This window comes from Protopterus annectens, chromosome 3.part0 (genome assembly GCF_019279795.1).
Source record: "Protopterus annectens isolate FY-2018-M chromosome 3.part0, PAN1.0, whole genome shotgun sequence".
Taxonomy (NCBI): Eukaryota; Metazoa; Chordata; order Ceratodontiformes; family Protopteridae; genus Protopterus; species Protopterus annectens.
The window spans coordinates 1,002,193,219-1,002,217,384 of record NC_056731.1 but is presented as its reverse complement, the minus strand read 5'-3'; positions in this window follow the sequence as shown (position 1 = coordinate 1,002,217,384).

Genomic DNA, 24,166 nt, shown 5'->3' with positions numbered 1-24,166 from the left:
ACTTCTGGGGTGGCGCCCATGTCAGTCTTGGACAGAGGAAGTTGGTATTAACTACCATAGACCCTTACCTCTGCAAACTTCACTCACCTAACCATCGATAATTAGGGCAACACGGGATAAATATGGATAGGCTTTTAAGGGCTCCAGGGCTGTTAGCCTAGTAACCTCCTATGAACCTATGTTCATAGGAAAGACATACTATTACTGTGTAAGCGCTTACCATAAAATGTCTGACTGATCACTGTTGGTGTATTAAATCCCACTGTCTTTCCCCCTGTCTTTATTGCCTTGTGGATTTTTGGTTTATAGGGCAAGAAAGTCCTGAGGTACTTTGCACCCATATTTCCCTTATGTACCGTCTAGCTTTGGTGCAGTTTAGTCATGCATCAGACATGCAGCATGAAAAGAAGACTCCATCTTGGTCTAATGTACAGCTGTTCCTGGAAGGATATCCTGCTTGTTAGTAATACAGCAACAATGGTCAGTCAGACATCTACTGTTATGGTAAGTTTACACTTTTGTCCATCCTAGATTTCCCAGTGTAAATGGCCAGATGCATATTATCAAATTTTAGGGAAAGAGCCTCATTCAAATAGAGGATATGGTGGTTAAGAAGTAACAAGAATTCTTCACAGGGACTGACAAATGTTAAAGTATTGCAGAATAGGGGGAATCTCACAGAACAAGAAGGGGATCAACTGTAGGATGCTAGGCAGAAAATAAGGGATTACCTTGATAATATGCATGAGCTTAGAAAGACTGCTGTTAAGCAACTGTTTTTTGATAATAACACTAGAGAGAAAAATCTTTTGCACAACAACTCAGGCAACAGAAAGTAGAAAGGGCTGTCACCACATTTAGAGAGCCTATAACAAAGAAGGTTACAAGAGATCCTGTAGAGGTATTAGAAATATTTTGGAAATTCTATGAAAGTCTGTATAAAGCAGAGAAATATGGAAATCAGGAAAAGATACAAATGGAAATGTTTATGGAAGAATTAAATATGCCAAGGTTAGAGGTAGATGAATTAAATATGCCAAGGTAAGTGGTAGATGAGGCTCAATTACTACCAGTTAGGAAAGGAGGAGATGAGATAACAATTGTGATGTATAACTAATCTACAAGAAAGTCCCCAGGAATAGATGGTATGCCTGTGGAAGTTTGGAAGCTAGAAGGGGGAAAAACTGATAAAGATCTGGAAGGTTTTGTTTAACAGTATCTTAAAAGGAGAAGTACCACCATCCTGGAAGAAAGCAGTGGTAGCTGCAATACCTAAAGAGGGTAAAGATCCATCAGATCCAGCTTCATACAGGCCCATTTCAATACTATACCATGATTATAAAATGTTTATGTCTATAATGGCTAAAAGAATGGCAAAAGTAATGCCAAAACCGATAGATATGGATCACTGTGTTTTTTGTGGAGGGGAAGTATATGCATTTCCTGAAAAAAATTAAGGTTGATTAGGAGAATATATGAGGGATCAGAGGCAAAAATTAAAGTAAGTGGGGTCCTCTCTGATAATTTCTGCTTGAGCAGAGAAACCAGGCAGGGTTGTCCTCTTTCCCCTTTATTATTTTCATTATATATAGAACCACTGGCAAATAAAATAAGGGACTCAGAAAAGACATTACAGTGTTGTGGAACATTTTGAGACAGTTTCAAATCTTTTTGGGATACAACATTAATGCAGCTAAAACAAAGGCAATAGTGGTAAGTTATGCACCCCCACATGAACTGGTTCAGAATACCCATATTCATGGGGACATAATAAAATTAAATATTTAGGAGTATGGATTAAAAATTATTCTAGTGTGGCAGCTAAGGATGTGTGAGAAGAGACTAAACAAAAGAATAATACAAAAACTGAGAAAATGGAAGCTTTGTTATATGGAAGTGGATATATATACAAGCAGTTAAAATGTTTTTAGTCCCTTTAGTTTATGCACAAGTCAGGCATATTTTTATCAACCAGAGGAGAAGTTGTGGGTAAAGATTAATAAAGAGCTGAAGGACTTTATATGGGAGGAGAAGACAGCAAGAGTCAAGTGGGATAAGCTGATTCTTCCAGTAGAACAGAGCGGATTGGGATTACCCAATTTCAAGGGATATTTCTGAGCTAAACAGTTAAGATTCATATACATAGGGCAATCAGAAAACTATAATTCAAAGTGGAAAGGGATGATGATGAAACACAGAGGAAGCTCAAGAAATAAGGAGAGACTGGGATTTTGGATGCAAGCCTTTAAGGAGAATAACAATAATCATGCAGAATATTATATCCATAAACAGCAGAAAGTATTCTAAGAACTAAACCAACACGGGAATGGAGAAAGGAGATTCTGCTGATTGGGATGACTGCAGTTAGGGATACAGACAATAGGCAAGATGGGTCCAGAATTTATTGGAGAAAACTGGCAAAGGAACCAAGGTATTGGGAACAAATAACTAGACAGGGAAAGATGATAGAATGGGAAGACACCAATATTTTTTTGGACTGCAGGTTAGAAATTGGTTTCCCTATCAGGGATTAATATTAGAATATAGGCAAAGAGATGGAAATAGGGGGGTCCTAAATAAAAGACCAGCACTGGCAGATTTTTTTTAATAGAATCTAGAACAGAAGCTGCTATTAAAAAAGGAATAGTTAGTAGAGCATATAAAATATTCCATGATAACTGTAAGAATCAATCAGAGGAGGTTAGAAAGGATTGGGAAGAGAGACTGGATAAGCAATTTACAAAGAAACAATGGGAGGATATATATATGTCTCCCAAATATGCAACAAAATCTAGAAGATGTAGGATTTTTGCCTGGAAATGTTTACATAGATATTTTTATACTCAAGTAGACTCCAGAGAATTTTTCCTCAGGCAGACAGTAAATGTTGGAGGTGTGAAGGGGAAGAAAGAGGCAGTTGGGAACTTACTGTCTGGGAGTCTGGTGAGTTTATGGACTTTAAAGATTCCCCTGCAGGATGCATTGTTGTAGATGCTGGGTGGTCAGATTGGTCTGATGAGGGAGATCATTTTTCTGAGCTATGACACAGAATTGGAATTGCCTAGACATGGCAAGGCCTTGCTGTGTCTAATAATGGTGGCTGCCAAAAAAGCAATTACTAGAAAATGGAAATCAAAATCTAAACCAGCTATACTGGAAGTAGTAAATATAGTAACAGAGATAAAACAACTGGAATTGAGATCTTTAAAAAAATGGTAGGAGCAAACTACATAGGAACAAATGGGAACTGTGGGAACAATACATACAAGGGAGGAATGAGGTTTAAAAAACAGCAGGACTTAAATGAGCTATATAATGTCTGAGTGAGAAAGACTAAGTAGATTATAAGTGATGTATAATGTTTGCAACTGGGAGTGCGTCAGTATGATTTGTGATGTAAAATGCTTGCAGCTAGGATTGTGTTGGTGTGGTTTGTTTTCATTTATATAATTGAATGATTGCCTATGTGATGCCCCTGCACTGGCACAGTAATCAAGGAACCTCAATCCTCACCACTAGCATCAGTAAGGGATGTGCACATTGGGAGGAAGACAAGTGCACACACAGTAAAGTACAATTTCTCTAAGAGCACACATAGATCACAGTCAGTCTGGGGCTGGTTTCTCCCTCTCTTCCCAGATCTCCACTGGCACAGCTATAGAGTTAAGATCTCAGCTGAGTGGTCAAGCCAAAACCTCTAGCACCCTCTCTGTCCAACCAGTGCTTTGTGTCCCTGCCCAAGTATCTCTCTCTCTCTCTCTCTCTCTCTCTCTCACACACACACACACACACACACACACACACACACACACACACACACACACACACACACACACACACACACACTTTTTTGATTTATGTACAAACACACAGACAAACCTGGGGAAGGCTGGCACAGGTTCACTAGCTATGCCCCCTTCTGCCCAGACTATATGGTAGTACCAGCTACCACCAACCACTCTTACTTATCAGCTACTATAAGGCCCTTACAAAGGGTGACCAATTCTACTGTGTAATGTTACTATTATCCAAATGGTAAGTGTGTCCAAGACTTTTAAGCTATTTAAGAGTGGCCTGTACAGTGTCACCAGATACATATGCAAGTACTCTAAGAGCTTAAATATCTCTAAACAAACCAGCCACAATTAAAATGTTTAAATATATTTAATAATAAATAATAAAATAACAAGACAATGCTCAGTAACTCAACACAGTGACAGCAGAGTTCAGAATCACAAGTAACATTGTAAAACAACATTGCAGGACGGTCTCACATAAATACAGAAAATATCTAAACTAATCTTACTATATTCCTTTCTGTCTCTAAGAGAGATAATATGATCTAAGTCTTACTTACAGAGCAAGGCAAATACATATGAGAAGTGCTGAAGATGGATGTTTTCAGGTCCAAGATGAAATACAAAATGCACAGACTCACTCTCTGAGATAGTTCTTAAATTACTATCAAAAATTACTGCTGGGTTATCTTAGATTATATTATTCTTTGTCAACTCTGTCTTCAATTCCCAGGCTAACAGAAACTTAACATTTAGCACATCTGTGCCAAAAATACTTATCTCTCAGAACTTTGCCTGGAGCTGGAAGTCATAAAACAGTTAAATACTTTTACCTTTGAAACCTGTAATTATTTCTGTTTCTAGACAATAGAAAACCCCCCTAGCTCTAGACATCCTGTCTCTTTGCATTAACTAACGTTATAGCACCATTGTAAACAATTTCAAATTATTTTAACTTCTAGCAAGAAAACATACATTTGCATAGGCATATAGTTTATACACATTTCTGCTCTTTTCCAGCAGAGTACACTGTGGTTACATTCTTGAAGCTCAGTACAGAACATACAGTTCAGCACACATTCTGAACCAGTAATTTAATATACACACAGCCATATCTTACATTTGTAAGACAAGCATACAAATCAAATTACTATTCATAAATGACATAGAATTATTTATAAAATTCCAGTTAGCTGGGCTGGCAGCCTTCACAGCTAATTTTGTAGGTGATGGTTTAATAAAAATGTTTCTTGTTTAAAAAAAGGCAGGAATAGAATAATGTATACAATATTGCTTAGGTTATATGATATATAGCAATATATGTGAAGTATAATGTTTTTTATGTTAATATAGTTTGATTACTTTTATCTTCCTCTTCTTCTTTCAGCTTTTTCCCATTAGGGGTCACCACAGTGGATCACCTGTCCACTCATGATTGACAGTGGAGTTTTACGGTGTCGAGTTGCCAGCCCGGCAGCCAACCTTCCATAGAAGGCACACACATGCATGCACTCACACCTAAGGTCAATTTAGAGTGTCCAATCCACCTACAGCATGTCTTTGGGATGTGGGAGGAAACCGGAGCACCCAGAGGAAACCCACATGACCACAGGGAGGACATGCAGACTCCGCACAGAAGGCACCCCAGCCGAGGATTGAACCAGAGAACCTCTTGCTGTGAGGCGGCAATGCTAACGGCTGCACTACTGCAGCCGCCCTATAGTTTGATTACTTTTATATGAATGTAAATGTGCATATGTCACAAGTGACAATTCAGTAAAGGTGTTTGGAAAAAAATAGAGGATATGGCAACAGGCATTGCAGATAATGCCCTGAACAAAGATTAGGCAGGTTGACCGACACCACTGCTACAGTGGGTAAGCATGTCTAAAATGTGGTTACAGTGAGGTACACATTTCTAGTTCACGTCTTCTGTACTTAAATCAGAAGGCATGCCTGACTAAGTTTACAGACCATGCCAGAAATTATGAATTATATTTTGCTAATTGCCATTTTAGATAAAAAAGATGCTGTTTAGTTTATTACTCCATGAGATTTTTTTTTAAATATGTGGAGTAAATGGTAAGAAAGTAGAATCAGTAAACCAGCTGTTCTAAAGGGTACAGGATTTTAGTGTACTACTTGTACATTTACAAGGCATGAGGAGTTTTTGTTTATACTGTGACATCTTACCTGCCATTTTTTCTGTGAAATTCTACTTCTAAAGGGTGTGATAGGATTTTAGTATACTGTTTATGCATTTATAGAGCATGTAGTGCTTATGTTTATGCTGTGACAATTTAACCTGATATTTATTTCTATCAGACCAATTTACTTTAATGGGGTTCTTACAGGATTTTCATGTACTGTTGATCAGTACTGTGTTTTTGAGACTTTTCTCTTTAGGGATAAGTGTGATGGTTGTGTAGATCTTTCAGAACTTTACCTTCCTACCACCTCATTCTAACAGCCATAGCAATCCTACGGATATCAACTCGTTCTAGCAACCTTAGCCATCCTACAGATTCTCCTTGGTCATAGCATGGATACTTAACCTTTCCTACTAGTCCACTTCCAGAGCTCGTAGAAAGAAAAAAACAACTTACCCAAAAGGTGTTGCCAACTATGTGGGCTCAGTCGGTGCCTCAGTCAAAGGTCTATGAACTGGCAGTGACTATTTCTTAATGTTCTGACTGAAATCATTGTTGCAGTATTCCTGACACATGGGTTATCACCACTGATGCCTGGCCAGGGTACCAAAATTTTACCTTCCCTAGGTTAAAGGTCTGACCCTTGACCTCAGCTCATATGCACTGAGGTGTATAGACAGATGTAAAAGTGTGGATCCTCAGACTGTCACACCACCAGTCCAAGTGCAGATCATGCATACATCGGACTATTTGCTGTTTGGTCATTCTTACCTTTGCTTCAACCATTTATACAGGTAAGTGCACGACTGGGGAATCTTCCTTTTTATCTTACAGTATTTTGTTGAAAGTTGTAGATGTCAGCTAGCAGGGGTAAGTGAAGTGCAGAAGGCAGATTCCATACAAGGACTTGCATACCAAGTATCTTTTTTGCCATGGCCTGAAACATGATCACAAATCTTGATCAATCTCTTGATCGTTTTTCACAAAACCCTTGAGTCAAGGTTTTCCACAGTCAGCACCTTTCTAGAGACATAGTGTCTTAAACACTTGGCTAAGTCCAAGATGACTGACTTCTCATTCTTGGATGTCCCTCTGCCACCCAAGAAAAAACTAAAGAGGCCTCAAAAGGATCCACAGTCCAACCAGTCCAACATACTCACTGAGGTTGCAGAACCCACTGTACATCAGGTTATTTCTCAGCTGCCTGCTACCAAAACCCATTAAGAGCCCAGTATGTCTCCTGCCACATGGCATACCTCAATTTTTAGTTAGGAAAGAGATCCCAGGATCTCTGCTATAAGTCCAACAGGGTTCTGAACCTCTATATCTCATCCAGGCAGACATCATGCCTAAACAGAAAAAAAAAACAAAAGACTAGGCATGTGGTCTCTCCATCAGCAGCTAGGGAAAAGGAACTGATAGACCTCTTACAAAGGTTGCTCAAAGCTCAAAGACTTTGAAACCTCCTTCCTTTGGGTCTCTGCAACCACAGGCTACTTCTCAAAAACCTACTCTGGTTTCCTCTTCTTCTGATGAAAAACAGGACTACAGCTCTGACCATTCTCTTGACTATTCCTCTCAGCTGCATTCTCTAGGACAAAAATCTTCAGACAATCCCCCTATTGAGGAAGCCTCCTTTGGGGAGTATGTACAGAACATGATTCACTTTAAATGGCAATCCAAGCAAATCTCTGATGTTCAGAAGAGGTATTATACCCTCTTGTAGATGGGTACCCCTGCCCCTTCTCCAGTCCCTCCTGTCCTTGAGGCTTTTCAGGATGCCTTTCAGTATGCTTCTTCTGCACCTGATTCACAATCACCAGCTCATAAAAGACCTGGCAGGTTTTTAGTTATTCTAGATCTATTCTTAATGAAGCAAAGAATAAATTGTTGAAAAATGCGACAAGCAGGGAACAATTGCATGGGAATAGTAAGTTTGGACATAGAATTCAATTTACTTCAATAGAGGAGGGGACTGAAAATAAAATATTTTATGTTACTAGATGTAGTCCCTTTTCAGACACACTTAGGCAGTTGCAAGGTTATGGCTACTGATAACAGCTGATGATAAACTCAGCACTTTATTTCCACATCATGTGACTTTTTGTTTTGGTAGATATTTAAACCTAAAAGAATTGTTGAACTACCCAATTTCCAATTGTACCCATAATAGTTCATTAGGGTCTTTTCCTTGTGGGAGATGCAGTGCGTGTGCCATATAATCAGAAATGTATCTAATAATATGATCAATGGGCACAGATTTGTCTCTCAAGCAAGGTTTAATTGTCAATCATGTGGTGTTATATACAGTCTGGGTTGTGGGTGTGATGAGGTAAGATGGTATATAGGTCAGACTAAAAGAAAAGTTAAGATTAGAATGTTGGAGCATTTGGTGAATATTAGAAGGGGTAATATAGGCTTCAGTCCAGTGGTAGAACATTTTATTGAAGCCCATTCGGGAAACTTTGATTCCCTGTTTTTTAGTGTATTAGCCCAACCATCTGGTAACTGTGGTAGTGGTACTTTATTTGCTAATAAGCTTAATCAGCTGGAGACTACTTTTATTTATCATTTTGGAACCTTGGTCCCATGTGGATTAAATCAGGAGGTGGTGTTAATTTTTGAAGATATTTCATCGACAATATGTCCATATATGTATATATGTGTTTATATATTTTTATATAAGTACATACGCACATTATGACAGGGTGTTGCATTTTTTATGTAAACTTGTTGAACTTTTTGATGATGTTGTTGCTGTAGAATTCATTGTAATTTTGTTGTAATTTTGCTGCTGCTGAAGTTCTTTGGGAAATGTAGCAGTTTTTCATGACTAATGGATGTGTTTATATATAATGTGCACTGATCACCTTAAAGGTGGGATGTATAGACAAATTTTGAAACACAGTTGTTTAATTGTTTAGTATATTTAAGCTTTACAATTTGATATGTTGATATCCCTTGAAGGCAAAATGCCGAGGTAACAGGATTAAAGCTGTTTGGTACTCCAAATCTGTGTGCTTTTTGGATTTATTAGGGTTTTTTTTGGGGGGGGGGTTGTGTTTTTTTTTGTTTGTTTTGATGAGTGTTTATAGTGTGGCACTGTTGGTGTTACCAGTTGTTTTGGTGACTGGTGTTATTATGGAAGCTGCAACAAGTAGCTTGTTCATGGAACTACTTAAGGAGACAGAATCCCAGTTGATTGGAACTGATCCTTGGAGCTCTGCAGGTTATAATGACCAGTCACTGAAGTTTGAACAGTTGGAGAGACTGATGGTAAAAGAAAGTAATCTTTCTTATGATACTAAACTGCTAGAGAAATATTTGGCTTCAAATATAATTCCCAGAGGTCTACGTATAGACCGACTTCCAGCTGGAGGATTTACAGAAGCAAAACAAGATTTATTGCTAGAATAGCATGAGGTTTCATTACAATGTACTTTGGGCTGGTTAAAAATCCTAGTGAAAAGGAACTTGCGTATTACTATCCTAGAGAGCTCACTAAAACAAATTTCTGTCCCCTCTTTTATCACAAAATTTGGTGACGTTAAACAAAAACTGAATAAAGTAGAAGCTGAAACAATTGGCAGAAAGAAGAAAAAACTAGAAAGGGACATAAATGACTTTGCCAGTGGTTCTGTGTATTCAGTTCACCAGTTCCCTCATAAGGGAAGGTTGCAAAATAGAAAGAACATTTTTTTGTCATCTAGTCATGATTCTTCATATTCTTCAGCTGAAATGTCTCCTTTGAGATGCAGCCTAGTGCAGGATCAGCTGGTCAGGAGAACCAGTTGGGTTCATCGCAGGGCTCTCAGGGTTTTCAGCACAGCAGCAGCAATGGGAATGCAAGCAGCAAACAGAAAAAGAAAGGGAAACGTTAATTTTTGGAAATTTGCAACCTGTATCTTCATAAATGGTTGATAATGGACTCAATGAAATTCAAGGTAGTAATGTTGATTGTTTAAAAATTGTTAATTTAACAAATTTAGCACTTTCTGGCACAGTTATTGGTGTATTGTTAAAGGGAGCTAAGTTTCTTCCCACTAAATGTCCCTCTCTTGCTAATGTACTTATTGAAGCTAGTAAATTCTGTCGCACACTTAATTTAAAAGTGTATTTTTCTAAGACACTTTATTTAACATGCAATGAAATGTTTCATCTATATCTGAAAAGTCTGATGACTCATCATTAGATGTATCTATATATGACTATAATGAAAGTTTAAATGCACTTAATTGCAGCACTGAAGAAAGCATTGAATGTAGTACTGCTTTTGTTACTGGTTATGGCCACTTAAGATCCTTAGTTTACCTAATGTGGGAAACACCATTTGTCCCCCTAAACTGTCTCCTGTTGTTGTTATGTTTGAACATTTGTTGTTGAATAGCACTGAAAAAGAATTTAGTAAATTTAAATGTAAACAATTTAAGTAAAGAAGAATGGCAGGAATTTTCCAAACTTTGTGGCCAGATAGGAGATTATACTTTTAGGGTAGCAGACAAGGGTGGTAACTAGGTTATTATGCACAAAGCTGGCTACCAGAACATGGTAACTGAACTTCTGTGTGACAACAGAATTTATGTTAAGCTCCCTTACAACCCTCTTGCATGGTTTAAAGTTGAGTTAAGTGAACTGTTAGAGAAGGGGGAAAGACTGGGGTTCTTTTCATTACAGCCTGTTAAGAAGTTGTTTGCTGCCATTGCTCAAGACCCATATTTTTATGCTATACCAAAGATTCACAAGAATGTGAGCAGGCCACCAGGGAGACCGATTGTTGTTGGCATCGGTTCTTACCTGGAAAATGTGGGGGTATTATTGGACTCTTTACTTAAAATGCATTTGATTTCCATACCAGCCCACATAAAGAACAAACAAGAGCTTTGTCTACTAATGCTGATGGTGTGGAGAAAAGAATATTTTTGGGCCACTTTGGATATTTCTTCTTTGTATATGAATATTACAACAGGTAAGGGTTTTGAAGCTATGGGATCAATACTTGGTTAAGGGCCCCACCGTGCCTACATTTTGGAGTTACCTAAATTTTGTTTAACATACAACTATTTTAGTTTTAACAAGGAATATTATTTGCAGATAAGAGGCACTGATATGGCGGCTCCTATTGCTCCCTCTTATTCTGTTTTGTACATGGGGGAGTTTGAAAAGCGGTTTGCGTACAGCCATATTTACTACAAGGAGAAGGTGATGTTATACAGGCGATACACAGATGATTTGATTTTCATATGTAAGGGACCTCTATCTGAGTTTGAGAAATTTGTGGGGGACCTGAATTCTGATAGTCATGGTTTACAGTTTTGTTGTCACACAGACTTCTGTACCATTAGTTTTCTGGATGTCCAGTTTTTTGTGAATGAGATGGGAGTTATTCAATATGTTTAATTTAGGAAGAGTGCTGCTGTGAATAATTTTTTGCATGCTTCCAGCATGCATCCTGAACATCACATTAAGTCATTGCCTTATGGTGAATTTAGAAGAGTATGGATGAATGCTTCTGAGATGGCTTCTAAAGAGAAATCTCTATCTGAAGTAGAGGAGAGATTATTGGCCAGAGGGTATTCTAGACCTGTTCTTAATGAAGCAAAGAATAAATTGTTGAATAATGTGATAAGTAGGGAACAATTGCATGAGAATAATAAGTCAGGTGGTTACAAGGTTATGGCCAATGATAATAGCTGATGATAAATTCAGCACTTTATTTCCACAACATGTGACTTTTTCTTTTGATAGATTTGTAAACCTAAAAGAATTGCTGAACTACCCAATTTCCAATTGGACCCAGAATAGTTCATTAGGGTATTTTCCATGTGGGAGATGCAGTGTGTGCCATAGAATCAGAAATGTATCTAATACTATGATCAATGGGCACAGATTTGTCTCTCAAGCAAGGTTTAATTGTCAGTTATGTGAAGTTATATACATTCTGGGTTGTGGGTGTGATGAGGTTAGATAGTATATAAGTCAGACCAAAAGAAAAGTTAAGATTAGAATTTTGGAACATTTTGGGAAATATTAGAAGGGGTAATATAGGTTTCTGTCCAGTGGTAGAACATTTTATTGAAACCCATTCGGGAAATTTTGATTCCTTGTTTTTTAGTGTATTAGCCCAACCATCTGACAACTGTGGTAGTGGTAAGGTTACCATACGTCCGGGTTTCCCCGGACACATCCTCTTTTCTGGACTCCTGTCCGGGCTGTTTTTGAAAATTCTGCGATTTGTCCGGGTTTTAAAACCTGGACAAATTGCAGTATTTTCAAAAGCAGACATCCCTATTTTGGAGTTTTTTCCTCCGCGTTGTTATTTTTTTGATTGTCTCATATACTGGTATGTGAGCCAATCAAAAATGGAGCTCTATTCAATGCAGAGCTGCTTGATGTTCCGCATTGAACAGAAAAGTGTCCGCTGTGCGTGTTTTTTGATTGGTATGCGGTATATATGAGCCAATCAAAACAACGTTTCTGTTCAAATCTTGATGTTCCACATTGCATAGCGGAATGCGGACCAATCAAAAATCCTGAATCACGGACCTTTTTACGGCAGTAAGGAAAGGAATAAAGACTTTTTTTTTTGCTCTTCAATGCGGCGTCCACTTTTACATTCAAGGAATTATGGTAACCATGGTAACCCTAGGTAGTGGTACTCTATTTGCTAATAAGTTTAATCATCTGGAGACTACATTTATTTATAATTTTGGAACCTTGGTCCCACTTGGATTAAATCAGGAGGTTTTGTTAAATTTTTGAAGAAATTACATTGACAGTATGTCCATATATGTACATATGTGTGTATATATTTTTATATAAGTACATACACACATTATGAGAGGGTGGTGGTATATTTTTTATGTAAACTTGGTTGAATTTTTTTTTATATTTTTGCTGTAGAATTCATTGTAATTTTATAATTTTGCTGATGCTGAAGTTCTATGAAATGTCGTAGTTTATCATGAGTAAGGGATGTGTTTATGTATAATGTGCACTGGTCACTTCAAAAGTGGGATGTATAGACAAATTCTGAAACACAATTTTTTAATTGTTTAGTATATTTAAGCTTTACAATTTGATATGTTGATATCCCTTAAAGGTGAAATGCTGAGGTACCAGGATTAAAGCTGTTTGGTACTCCAAATCTGTGTATACCTTTTGGATTTATTAGGTTTTGCAAGATGCCTGATGACATAAAATATTTATAAAAAAATCCAGTGGCAGACACCTTTGCAGCATCTCTTTCTTCAGATAATCCCTCTAACCTTCTGCCCAGTGCTAATGCCCTACCCATTGACAAGGATAAATAGGCTTTGGATAGATGGTGAAAGAACATTTACACCTCTGCTACCTTTGACTTTGTAGCAATTAACTACCAGACTGAAATGACAAAGTACTTGATCTCTGTCCTGCATTTCTTAAAGTTATTTTGGATTGTCTTACAGTGGAGTCTAAGCATCAAATGCAGAGCTTATTATTGCAAGCTGCTCAAATCGCCAGACACAGCATTAAGTGCAGTTATGATGCTGTGGATGCTTCTTCTGGGGCATCTGCTACTGGATCTGTTATTTCCACATATGTATAGTTTTGCAGTCAACCTATAACTGAGGGTTTCAAGTCAAAATTCTACACTCTCCCTTCAACAAAGACTTACTATTTGGTCCTCAGAAGGCCAGCCTGTTCAAAACTCTACAAGACCAAGGTAAAACCATGAAAGATTGCAGACATATTCTACTATCCTAAAATAGATAACATAAGAACTACCCATCTAAGTCTACTTTCTTTATTAGAAGGGATCCTAGGACATCTCAGAAACCAAGGAAAACTCCTAGGAAAAGGTACTCTGAAAAAAAATCTTAGGGAACCTCCAACAGGGAGGCCTCCCTTGGGAAGCAAAAGTCTGTGACTGCCTCTGTAACACCCATCCCCTTGCCCTCAGTCCATTATTCCTCTTTCGTGAAGACTATTGCTCTCCCTGGCCAGGAGGAAAGCCATTACCACAGACATGTGGGTCACTCCCATCATCAGGCATGGTTGTGCCATGTCTTAGGAAAATATTCTGCTTCTGAAAGGCATGGCACAACCTCCTCAAAAGCAAATATTCCTTCTGGCCGCCATTATTCAAGACTTCATGAATCAGGGCAGCATTGAGCAAGTCCCAAAGGACTTCATGGGAAGGGGGGTTTATTCCATGATATTTCTACTCCCAAGGAAAGAAGGGCAGTGGAGACCTATCCTAGACCTGTGTCTCCTAAACACTTACTTGAAAGAACCATCTTTCAGAATGCTCTGTCTTCACACTTTTTCCTTTCATCCTCCTCCAAACATTCTTAATGTCATTACATCTGAAGGATGTTTACTTACATATACTCATTTGTCTTTCTTGCAGGAGATTCTTGTTTTTTTTTCTCTGACTCCTCACATTTTAATTTTACTGCTCTACCTTTTGGTCTGTCCACAGCTGCACAAGCTTTCACAAAGTGTGTAGCTCCAGTAGTAGCTTTCTGTTCTGCTCAGAGACTCCATGTTTTCCCCTTTCTGGAGGACTTACTGATTCAGGTTCTCTCTACAGAAATTATTCTTCTGACGGGTGTGGGTTTTGCTATAAACTACAAAAAATCTGACATGGTCCCTACACAGGATCTGTTTTTTTTTTCTTCCTGAGCTGCAGACTGGACAAAAACAAAAGGCATGCCTTCCTTCCCCAGGAGAAAGCTCACATTCCATTTTTCCACAATCTCTCCTCCGCAATCTATTGCTGATTAAGTGATATGCTAAGAACTTTGGAATTCATGGCAGCCATCATCCCTGTGCTCCCCCTAGCCACACATAATATGAGAAAAATCCAGTGGTACTTAAAATCTATGTGGTCCCAGCATTGTAACCCTTTTGGAAACCCTGATTCCTCTCCTCCCTTGTTTCAAAAAGGGTTATTTTGGTGGAAGAGATAGGTCATCCTCCACCCAAGACTGCCATTCACACCACCTCCTTCTCTTCAACAGGTTCATATGGATGCCTTGGACAAGGTGTGTGTGTGTGGGGGGGGGGGCATGGGAAGGATCACAATGAGTGCAGGGGAATTGGCTACTTAATTTCCTGAAGGAACAGATCAATGTGAAAGAAATGAGGGCTTTTCTGTTACTGTAAGCTCTTCAGATTTTAGCCTACCTTTGGAAACCTGGGCCACTTCTGGTGCACACAGACAGCACCACATTCATGTGGTACAGAAACAGGGAGGCACCCGGTCTTACCAACTATGCAGGTTAGCACAGGAGGCATGAAACTTCACAATCCAAATGAACATCAGTCTCACAGCCACATACATTCTTTTCAGGACTCCCTAAGCTGCTCCCTGGAGGACACCCACAAGTGGACTTTGAACAGAGAGGTTTTCCAGGCAATCACCCTTCAGTGGGGTACTCATCAGATCTTCTACCAAAAATTGTTCTCAAGGCACAAATGTAAGCATCCAAACTCCTTTTACTGGCACCATTTTGGCCAAGGCACTGCTGGTTCCCTTGCTATTTTACATGACAAAGGGAAACTACAGAATTCCTCTTCAACTGGACCTGATAACTCAGCAAAAGTGATTGCTGCGTCACCCAAACCTTCCATCGCTCAACTTGACCCTATGGATAATAGCACACTAATTCCACAAAAAGCCATCTCTTCTTTGAAGAGGTTGTTCATGTCTTAGAAGAGGTCAGGAGACCCCTACTAAAAAGCTTACACTGCTAAATGGAAAACGTTAGTGTCACAAACATAGTCAGAACCCACACTTATCACAAGTTTCTGCTGTACTGCAATATCTCTGTGAGCTACTCTGATCATATTTGGCCTGCTCTTGTAAAAGCTCACCCGTTAGCTGTCAATGCCTGCCTCCTGTTAGTCCTCCACTTATATCTATGGCAGAGGTCAAGCTTTCCCTCAGGGAAGTCCTGCATTTTAACCCAGTAAGGAAACCCATTTCTCCTCTTGAGATCCTAATTTTGTGCTAGAAAAGCTTACACTGCATCTCTTTGAACCAGCATCTTCTGCTCTAAACTTCTGTACTTGGAAAACTATCCTTCTCTTGGGTCTCACCTCTGCTAGAAGAGTTTCTGAGTTACAAGCTCTTATGGCCATTCCTTCCTTTCTTATTTTTCATAAGTAGAGGGTGACTTTCAGAACTACTCCATCCTTCATACCTAAGGTAGTAAAAGAGCTGCCCCTCTATCAAGCTATTCATCTTCTCACTTTCTTTACTAATCTACAAAATAGGAGAGAGAGGATCTTATATTCTCTGGACATTAACAGACAATTGTGATTTTATCTGGACAAAACTAAATCCTTCAGAAAGACTGATCAGCTGTAGTAGTAACTACCTCATGTATACTGGCAACCACTTGCTCCTAAAGCAAACAAGCACAGCATGTGAGAGGTGTAACTGTACCATGAAATTAGAATCAGTCATCTCACATAACAATATAAAAGACATACAACAAGATGTCAGCACACACAACTGCCCTCTCACATGAGATAAGGTCAAGACACATAAACCCACATATGCAGAAGTACTCACTAAGAGCTTACCAAAAGACCAGATACCTCCCAAGCGCAAACAACATAGGCATATTGGTACATGAATAGAATCCACCAATACACATAACACACGTCAGTGTCCAAACAATTAATCCCCTAAGGCAAAACACCTCAAAACCTAATGTTCTGGTCATAGGTGACTCCATAATGAGACACATAGATATCCCCCTAACCATGTTGAATAAGAAGAAGGTCACAGTCAGCTGCTTGTCAGGTGCCAGGACCTGTCAAATCGCACACACACTCCTGTCACTCAGAAACAAGTACTGTTATGACTCTGTCATAGTACATGTTGGTGTGAATGACTTGAGATGTACCTCCCTGCACTTTATGAAGAGAGACATGACCTAACTCTCAGATTGTGTCTTAGGCAGGCATGTCCCTGTCCCTAAGCAGCAGTCTGCCTTCACCTAGGATGATGCTACAATACAGATTAAAAAAAAAAGATTGATTTCAATAATTGGCTTAGCTTCTGGTGTCACTCCAGGGGGATCCAGTATCTGTCTGCCTAGGAAGACATGGTCGAGATTCCATGCTGCTTTGTCAGAGATGGCCTTCACCTGTCTCCTTATGGCTTTTGGATACTGGTAAAGACACTTGCCTCCCCCATAGTGCCTTTTTTAGGTAATGTCCAAACAACAAAATATCCAATCTAAAGACACCCACTAAACACAAACTCATGGTCATGCTGCTTAATGCTAGGAGCTTAAACAGTAAACTGTACTTCCTGGAAGCACTCCTCACCGTGGAAGATGCTGATGTTTGTGCAGTCACAGAGCCTTGGTTCAAGGCCACTGAGAGCACCCCAGGTGTACAAGGCTACAATGCTTTTCACACTTTCAGACCACAAAATGAGAATGAAAGAACCAGAGGTGGAGGTGTATCCATCTTCATTAAATCCAAATACACATTTAAACTGGTGAAACAGTACAACTGTCTTGAGCTACTCCATGTCCAGTTAACTACAGGTAAAATACCCCTCCACATCATCACTAGCAACAGGTCCCCTACCATGAACCAGGATAAGCACACCACCTGTCTGGACATACTAGAGTCTTTCAGTATACAGCCAAACAGCTTGGTCATGGGAGATTTCACCTATCCTTCCATCGACTGGATGACTGAGCACAAACACGATCACTACAATGTTCCTGGACTTTGTTAGTTCATATGCCCTGGAACCCTTGGTTAGCACCCCCACAAGGGGCTCAAATGTCCTGGACCTAGTGCTCAAGAACATGGAGGGTCACTGCACTACCCCCTATGTGTTTGCCTCCCTGGTAAGGTCACACCATAAATTTGTCTTGTTTGAAGTAAAGATCAAACCTGACACCCCACAGGAGTAAAAAGACTAAAAATTTCTCCAAAGCAAACTATTGCCTACTAAGTGATGGAACAGAAAGTTTCCAAGCCCCTGCCAACATAGCCAACAATGACTCCTGTGCAGAGGGATACACAAATACCCTATACAGCCACTTAAACAAATGCATTGACTCCGCTGTACCCAACAGGAACAAAACCAGGTCGTCCTGAAAAAACAAGCCACCCTGGTGGACTGCAAGTGTAAATAAACTGCACAAGAAAAGAAAGAAACTGATATCTAAGAACAGGAGGGAACTTACTCAACAGAGGAAGAATACCTTCTACAGCTTGAACAAGCAAATTGGATATCTTGCTAAGTTCGCTAAGGCTAGCTATGAGTTTAAATTAGCATCCCTAGCTAAAGACAATCATAAGGCATTCTTTAGCTACATCTGAAACCTAAAAGGGAATGCCCAGCTGTGTGCCGAACTTATAGTGGAATGTACCACCTGCACTGAACTTGAGGAAATTGAAATCCTGATAGCCAACAGATTTAGCAATAGCTTCACCCCCCTGTCCTCACCAGACATACCCCAAAGCATTCCTGACATCAGTCCTCTACTATCTCCAAAGAACAGGTCACACAAGCACTCTACAAGGCCAAAAACACAGGCTCTATAGGACTAGATAACCCCCCAGGCTGCTTACTAAACAATCTAAAACAAGACCTAGTGGAACCACTCGGCACTCTCTTTAACCATAGCCTGAGAACTGTCTTTGTCCCTGTAATATAGGGGAAATACTGCTAGCCCAGCTATCTGGAATTTTGTAAATAATTCTGTGTCATTTGTGAATGTTGATATGATTTATACAGAACTGTATGTTATGTACTGAGCTTCAAGGATGTGTTCACAGTGCACCCTACTGGAAAAGAACAGACATGTGTATAAACTATATACCTTTGCAAATGTATATGTTTTAATAGAAACTGGAACATACAGAGTTAACTTGCAAAACTTCAAGAAAATAAGTTGAAATTAAATTATTTTATGATTGTGCTATAAAATTTAGTTTCAATGCAGCAAGGAGACAAGATGTCTAGAACTAGGGTGCCTTCTGCATTGTTTTGTAAGTGTTTTATTGTTTTATGCCTTCTAGCAACTGTAAACATCTGAAGGCTATGTATTTTTCACAAAAAGAAGTCAAATGCTACAGTGGGGGGGGGTTAGCTTAGGAAGCCAGGTGACAAAAAGTGGTCAACCAAGCTAACCCAGCAGTAATATTTGATATTAATTTAAGAACTCTCTGAGAGAGACTGTGCAGTTTGTATTTTGTCTTGAACCTAGCAAGAACAGTCATTCATCATCACATCTGTGCTTGCCTTGCTCTGTAAGTAAGTTCTTAGGACATAGTAATTCTTTTTTAGATTCAGATAGGAATATAGTAAAGATTAGTTGAGATGTTTTCTTTATTTATTTGAGACTGTCTTGCAATGTTGTTTTAAATACTTCCTGTGATTTTGAACTCTGAAGTTGCTATGTTGATTCACTGAATATTGTCTTGTTCTTTTATTATTTATTATTAAATATATTTAAACCTATCTTTGTGGCTGATATATGTGAGACATATGTAAGCTCTTAGAGTACTTGCATATGTATTTGGTGACACTGTACAGGACACATCTAAATAGCCTTGCAAGTCTTGGTCAGACTACCATTTGGATTAATAGTGACATTACACAGTAGAATCGGACACCCTTTGTTAAAGGCCTTAAGTAGTTGATAAGAGTGGTTGGTGGCAGTGGAAACTACCTTATAGTTTGGGCAGAAGGGGGCATAGCTAGTAAACATGTGCCAGCCTTTGTCAGGAGTGTGTGTGTGTTTGTATATAAATTAAACCTCAAAGAGTGTGGGTGTGTCAGCTGCTTGGGCAGGGACACGAAGCACTGGTTGGAGAGAGAGGGTGCTGGAGGTTTTGGCTTGACTACTCAGCTGAGATCTCAACCCTATAGCAGTGTCAGTGGGGAGTCTTATTGGGGATCTGGAGAAAGAGTGAGAAGCCAGCCCCAGACTGACTGTGATCTCTGTGTGCTCTTAAGGGAAATTGCACTTTACTGTGTGGGTACTGCCTACAACAATATTGCCAGATTTGCCACTAACTCTACTTTTAGAACACATCACTGCCAAAACTTAAAGCAACTACGATGGCTCGAACTACAAAACCTAATTCTATTCCACCAGCTCTCCTTAGCCCACAAAATCCTTTACAAACCCACAAACACTCCCATTCTCACTTCACTTATTACTCCTTACTGCAATCTTAAAAGCCTTCGTTCCTCCGACAAACTACTTATATCCACTAGTAAACCAAATAACTCAGCCGGCAAATCCTTGTTCTCCAACACAGTCGGAAAAACCTAGAACACTCTTCCTCATAATCTCACAGTAATCTCCTCTCTTCCCTGCTTTAAATCCCAACTCAAAACTCACCTCAAAACCCACTGGCTCTGCCCCTGTAGCAACCCTGACTAGCTTACCTTGGGTATCTAGGTACTCTCAACTTTTCTGCTTTAACTAACTAGCTTTCCTTGTGTATCTAGGTACTCTCAAAATTTTAGCTTTAAAAAACTGTTAACAAAACACACTTTTTATTTCTCATCTTCTGTATCGTAGTTAATATCTAATGTGTTTTGATGTATATACGATATACATGCTTAATTTGTACCTGTTCTTACTAATGTTTGCATGTGGAGCTTTTCTCCCGGGGCCTCTGCTGAAAATGGACATATATCCAGTTGGACTAGCCCGGTCAACAAATGTAAAATAAATAAATGTCATCCTCCCATTGTGTACATCCCCCAATGTTTCCAGTGGTGAGGATTGAGGCTCCTTAATTACTGGGCCAGTGCAGGGGTTTCACAGTCCCAGCAGAGTGAAGAACAGCAACAGTAATCCCCTTGCACAAAGGGGATCCATCAACTGATCCTGGGAACTATTCACCCATAAGCATAACCAGTCATATCTGCGAGGCCATGGAAAGAATCATCATGGACCTTATCCACAAGGACATAGGCAAACTTCAAATCCTTGTCCTGATCTAGTTTGGTTTCATCAAGGATAGATCTTACTTATTAAACCTAGTGGACTTCTTTGAGAATGTCACCAAAGCCCTAGATAAAGGCAATACAGTACATGTTGCCTATCTTGATTTAGCCAAGGGCTTTGACCCAATCTCCCAGTCAGGTATCCTAGAGAAAGTCTCCCAGCTAGGGATTAATCCATACATTACTAGATGGGTAGCAAACTGGCTCACTGACAGAATGCACACTGTCAAAGTTGGGGATTCCACTTCCACCAGTAGACCAGTTATCAGTGGGGTATCACAAAGATCTGGGCTGGGGCCTCTACTGTTTGGAACCTATTTCTCTGAAGTCTATGAGAAAGTAGATGACCTGTGGCTTACCAGGTTTGTAGATGACTGTAAACTGGGTGCAGTCATTGAGTCCCCCATTAATGTTAATATATTACAGAAAGGGCTGATACAGGTAAATGATTGATGCCAAACTCGCAGACTAAAACTTAATAAAAAAAATACCTCATTATCCCCTTTGGCAAAGTAGTAGTCCCTGCTACTTATGATATAGATAGCACCCCTCTAAGCTCAAACTCTATGGCACAAAACTTGGGAACACAGGTTGATAGCAATCTAAACTTAAATCACCATGTGTCCATAGTGGTAAGAAAAGCATTCTACATTGTGCATCTCATAAATAAAGGTATCTCATCCGAGACCAGGGAGGTTAACAATCCTTATCAGACCACTAATTGTGTACAATGCTCCCTTCTGTATGTGCCTCACCAGACACCTGCAACAGCTGGAGAGACCACAGACGTTTCAAACCAAGAGAATCCAGGGCCTTTAAAACATGACGTACATGGAAAGGCTGAAAGCCCTGTCACTGTACTTGGTATCATACAGGCTGCTGAGAGGCAACCTGTGCTTGGCCTACAGAACAGTCGTGGACTCTGCCCCAATGGAAATGTTGCACATCCGCAAATCAAATGGGACAAGAATAACTCACTCCAGGGATCTCAACCTAGCCTGTGACATTAACAGAACATGCTGGAGAGATAGATATATCTCACAGCGATCGCCACTCCTTTGGAATAAGCTCCCACTACATGTGAAGAAGAGCTCCTCAATGACCCTATTCAAACACAACCTTGAAAACTGAATGGGTGACTGTAAATTCACCCTTGGGGTGGCACCCATGTCCCTCATGGACAGGGGCATTCAGTGCTGATCACAGAATTGCTCTAACGATGACCATGTAGCTATGGTCATTAAGGGTACTCAGGTAATTACATGGCTAGGCTTGTAAAGGTCCTAGGGCCATTAGCCTTCTAACCTCCTTTGAACCTATGTATCATTTATGAGCACTAAGCTGGGCTAGCCAGTATTCAAACAAATATTGCAGCTTGGATTTCTAATGATACAGCTTCCTGATACTCATGCTGTGGTAAGACCTTTCCTTCTTGCCCTAAAGCAAATTCTACTAGGACAATGGCTTCCTCGGGGGCATTTCATAAAGGAATAATCTCCAAGTCTATCCTAAAGGCTGCCACTTGGTCTTTTGTACACACCTTTGCCAAACACTTCAACATTGATGGTTTCTCCAGGTCCAGGGCAGCCTTTACTCGGTCACTTATTTGGGCTACTGGACACCTCTTCTCTTCAGTAGCCAACTACCCTTCTTTCCTCCTTCAGCTGTGGGAATCACTCACATGTCAGGAATACTCCAACAGTGATTTCAGTCAGGCATAGTACAGTTGTGTAAGAACTTACCATAACAGTGGATGTCCTGCTGATCGCTGTTGCAGTATTCCATCCCATCCTCTGTTCCCCTCATATCTGTCTCAGTTCATCCTTCATATTCTTCTCCCCCTTTGCTTTAACCTCTACTCTGGTTACATGGGTACTGTGGAGTTTTCTTACCTTTTCAAGCTACACCCCTCCTTAACAGACCAGTCTCCTCACTCAGTAGTCTTCAAGATTCTGTTTTGGAGGTAATCTAAGGCTCCATGCTTGTACATTCATCTTTTTAATTTCTCCAAGTCTTTTGGGTTTTTAATACCATGACAGGAATGGACCCCATTCCTAAGCCAAAGTACGATTAAAGTTCATAAAATTAGTATTGTTTCAATCTTTGATGTCAGCCAAAAGTGCTCTTCAGAGCACCCACAATGTGCCCAGTAATGACTCCTTCTGCAATTCATACAGAGTTACATGGATTGGTAACATATCTAAATACAATTGAGGATTATATTTTATTAGACCCATTGCTCCTACTGCTATTGGAACTGTCTGGGTATCTTTCTACCACATTACTCTCGTTTCTGCCTGCAGATCCTGATATTTTATAACTTTGTGTCTTTCTGTACGCAAGACACTGTAGTCACTCGGTGTGGTGATTTCAATGATCAATGCTACTCTTGTCTTCTTTTCTTGAACCACTATATCCTGTTTTCTAGCATCTGTCTTTTGAACTGTTGGTAGTGGGTGGTCCCATGTGAGATAAACTTCATTATTTTCTATGACGCTTTATGGCTCATGTTGCCAGTGTTTTCCAGCCACTTCAATACATTAATGTTTGCACAATCCCCAGTACAACAATCTTGCCACATGATTATGCCTTTCAGTATACAGTCCTTCTGCCATTAGCATGTCGCACCCCGCAACAAGGTGTGCAACTGTTTCCAATTCGGTTTTACAAAACCTACATTTGTCTGTTTCTCCCACATGTTCAATGGACTTTGTAAACCAAAGTGTACATAACCCACTTTCTTGGGCTGCCAATATTAGCCTTTCATCTCTTGGTTTGAATTTGCCTCTCCTTAACCATTCCTGTGTTCGTTCCTGATAAACATGAGATTCTTCCAGAAGTTTTTTACACTTGCAACTATATTTATGCTCTTTTTCACATTACTTGCCTTCTCATCTGGTCCTTCACCTTATATTCTTTTTTTTTTTTTGGCACATTCAGTTGCTGCCTGATTTTTATCCACTTCTGGCGTGATTTCCATTCCTGCTTGACGCCGATATGCTTCTGCTAAATTTAGCAGAGAGGTCATCTTAGATTTATTCTCCTCATGTTTCAAAACTTTCACTATGTTTGGGTCTTGTGAGTTCGGCAGATATGTGCGGAGTCCCATGATTGCAGATTTATATATATAATCAGTTTCAAGGAGGCCCATCCCTCCTTCAGAATGGGGAATATATATAATCTTGGTATGCACTGACTTTTATAAATCATTTGGTGAGCATGAAGCATCCTTC